We start from the raw sequence: 4,017 nt of genomic DNA, 5'->3' as shown, positions 1-4,017 counted from the left end.
AATTTTAGCCAATAGAATTCAGCATCATATCAAAAAAATAATACACCATGACAAAGTGGGATTAATACCAGGTATGCAAGAAACCTTTATGGTGTAGTGGTTACGTTCTACAGCTGCTAACCAAAAGGTCAGCAGTTCAAATCCACCAGGTGCTCCTTGGAAACTCTATGGGACAGTTCTACTCTGTCCGATAGGGTCGCTATGAGTCGGAATGGACTTGATGGCAATGGATGCAAGGATGGCTCAGCTTTAGAAAAACAAACAACATAACCCACCACATAAATAAAAGAAAAGAATCACATGATCATCTCGATCCACGTAGAAAAGGCATTTGACAAAGTCTAACACCCATTCCTTATAAAAACTCTCAATGAAATAGGTATAGAGGGAAATTCCTCAACATAACAAAGGAGATCTATACAAAATCAACAGCCAGCATCATTCTTAATGCAGAGATGCTGAAATCATTCCCCTAGAGAACAGGAACAAGACAAAGATGCCGTTTATCACCACTCCTATTTAACATTGTGCTGGAAGTCCTAGTTAGAGCAGTAAGGCAAGAAAAAGAAATAAAGGGCATCCAAATTGGTAAGGAAGAAGTAAAACTGTCCCTCTTTTTTTTTATAATGCTTTTTTTTTTAATTGTACTTTAGGTGAAGGTTTACAGAACAAATAGTTTCTCACTAAACAGTCAGTACACATACTGTTTTATGACATTGGTTAACAACTCCACGACATGTTAACCCACTCCCTTCTCAATCCATTTTTTTTTTTTTTGTGAAAATATACTTAGCCAAAGATACACCATTTCAAAAATTTCTACAGGCACAGTTCAGTGACATTGATTACATAAAACTGTCCCTCTTTGTGCATGATATGATATTATGCATAGAAAACCCTAAAGACTCCATGAGAAAACTACTGGAACTAATAGAAAGATTCAGCAGAGTAGCAGGATACAAGATAGACATATGAAAATCATTTGGATTCCTATACACCAATGAGAACAACAAAAAGGAAATCAGGAGAAAACACCATTTACAATAGCCCCTAAAAAAATAAAATACTTAGGAATAAATCTAACCAGGGATGTAAAAGACCTATACAAAGAAAACTACAAAACACTACTGCAAGAAACCAAAAGAGACCTACATACATGGAAAAACATATCATGCTCATGGATAGGTAGACTCAACATTGTGAAAATGTTAATTCTACCTAAAGCAATCTACAAATACAATGCAAGCCCAATCCAAATACCAACAGCATTATTTAAAGAGATGGAAAAACTGATCATTTACTTTATATGGAAAGGAAGGAGGCCCTGGAGAAGTAAAGCTCTACTGACGAAGAATAAAGTAGGAGGACTCCCACTACCTGACCTCAGAACATACTAGACAGCTACAGTAGCCAAAACAGCATGATACTGGTACAATGACAGACTCACTGACCAACGGAAACAGAATTGAGAACCCAGATTTAAATCCATCCACCTACAGTCACCTGATCGTCAACAAAGACCCAAAGTCCAACAAATGGGGGAAAGACAGTCTTTTAACAAATGATTCTGGTAAAGCTGGATGTCCATCTGCAAATAAATGAAACAGGGCCCATACCTCACACGATATACAAAAACTGATTCAAGGAATCAGCTCGTATATTGGCTCCTTTTGCTGCGGGCCAGCTAGGCGACGTGATCTCTTTGGAGCCACTCACTGCGTGGTAGAGTTTGGTGCCCCTGCCGCTGCCTCCCCAGGACGACCGCCGCGGCCCCCTGTCATGCAGCCACTGCCACTGCAGCCCCCTGTGTCTCCGCCGCCTCGGGACCGGCTGTCTGATTAGGCCACAATCTTCAATGAGTAAACATATTCCTTAGTTCTGTGGTGTTCTTGCTCACACATTTATGGAGTTTCTGAAGGGCAGTGGAGATTACTGCCAGGCACAGCACGACCTCTATGCAGACAAGTGAACTGTAGAAATTCATTATTACTCCACCAAGAAGCCCTCATAAGAGCAGTTAACCTGGACACAGAAGTGTTGAATTGAAATCTGCAGAGCAATTTTTAAGAGTTCTGACCTGGATGGGGTAAACCTCAGTGCACTTCGTTTCTATTGCCTCAGCATTACTGGATTGAAGAACTGCTGCTTCTTGTTAGGAGGTTCTTTTCATTTTCCGTTACTCCCAACATCATACTCAAAACACTGAGAATTTCAAGTGGAGTATTTTGAAGTAGACTTCAGTTTCTTTACATCATTTCTGTATTTACTTTTTAAAATTCTTTCATAACCCTATTGTTTTTTAACTAAATTAACATGGCTCGAATGAACCGCCCAGCTCCTGTGGAAATCACATACAAGAACATGACATTTCTTACTACACACAATCCAACCAATGTGACCTTAAACAAATTTATAGAGGAACTTAAGAAATATGGAGTTACCACAATAGTAAGAGTATGTGAAGCAACTTGCGACACTGCTCTTGTGGAAAAAGAAAGCATCCATGTTCTTGATTGGCCTTTTGGTGATGGTGCACCACCATCCAACCAGATTGCTGATGACTGGTTAACTCTTGTAAAAATTAAGTTTCGTGAAGAACCAGGTTGTTGGATTGCTGTTCATTGTGTTGCAGGTCTTGGGAGAGCTCCAGTGCTTGTTGCCCTAACATTAATCGAAGGTGGAATGAAATACGAAGATACAGTACAGTTCATAAGACATAAGTGACGTGGAGCTTTTAACAGCAAGCAACTTTTGTATTTGGAAAAGTATTGTCCTAAATTGCAGCTGCGCTTCATAGAGTCCAATGGTCATAGAAACAACTGTTGCATTCAATAAAACGGGTGCCTGATGGTATTGCTTTGGAAGTGGAACTTGACACAGGACAGAATTTCTCATGCATATTTACCAATATGTTAGTTTGGTGAGTAAGTCTAATAAAGCTTCCATAGGAGTATTTAAGAGCAGTTTCACCAGGCTACAAGCTGGAAATAATTGCAACCTCCATGTCTGGGTTATGATCAACCTATCTGGATACTTAGCAAAGATTTCTTACTGTTCAGCATTTAAAATGTGCTTATCATTAGTACCAATTGACCTTTCCTGAAATCATGCAGTATTGTTATGTCTTCTTTAAATCTATTCCTATGCCAGAATCTTATCAATATATAAGAAATTTAGAGAGATTAGGTGCCAAAATACCCAGCACAATACTTGTATATTTTTAATATCGTACAGAACTAAAAAATCCCAGGAACAATGAACACTTTAGACCTTATGTGGTTTATTCCTTCAGTCATTTCAAACATTGAAAGTAAGATCTATCACTTTTTGCCTGTTCACTTTTTCTTTACATCTCCCGCATTCGTATCAGTATACATCGGGTTTGCACAACTGTTGATTTTTGTTGGATTTTTACCAGGTCTTACAGTGATTGTTTAATGTCTTTATACAAATCTCATTTTGTGCTTTTATGGAAAACCATTTTGAAAAATTTACATTGTACAGAAGCACATGTCTTTAATGTCTCCAGACCAAAAAAATGCCTTATAGTTAATTTAATGTTTGCACTTTGGGGTGCAACTTAACAGGTAGGGCCTGAAAAAAGAATGGAAAAGGGCTATTAAATATTTTTAGTAAAATGTTGCTTTTGTCTTGTGCAGAACATGTAGAATGTGCTCTTTAATTTAGTAAATATTTTTTTAAAATGCAGAGATGCTTTTTTATTGTAGCTAAAACAATTCTTAATCATAAAATTTCTGAAATTCTTGTCATTTTTTTCCATATCAATTGGAAGTTGTTTACCAACTTTTGTTTGAAGTGTGATTTTTTTTTTTTTTGCAGATTTTTTTATTGTGATTTAGATGATACTTTACAGTGCAAATTAGTTTCTCATTAAACAGTTAATACACAAATTTTTTTTGTGACATTGGTTGCCAACCCTGCAATGTGTTAACACTCTCCCCTTCTCCACCCCAGTTTCCCTGTTTCCATTTGTCCAGTTCTCCTGCCCCTTCCTGT

General features: G+C 37.6%; 1 pseudogene; it reads left to right on the top strand.

The window, feature by feature from the left end:
• The first annotated feature begins 2,265 nt into the window (after positions 1-2,265).
• LOC101356035 (protein tyrosine phosphatase type IVA 1 pseudogene) lies at positions 2,266-2,869 on the top strand (annotated as a pseudogene).
• The last annotated feature ends 1,148 nt before the right edge of the window (positions 2,870-4,017 follow it).

Source organism: Trichechus manatus, unplaced genomic scaffold, assembly GCF_000243295.1.
Source record: "Trichechus manatus latirostris isolate Lorelei unplaced genomic scaffold, TriManLat1.0 scaffold00035, whole genome shotgun sequence".
NCBI lineage: Eukaryota > Metazoa > Chordata > Mammalia > Sirenia > Trichechidae > Trichechus > Trichechus manatus.
The sequence above is the reverse complement of the archived record's forward strand: the minus strand, read 5'-3'. Positions and strand labels throughout refer to the sequence as shown.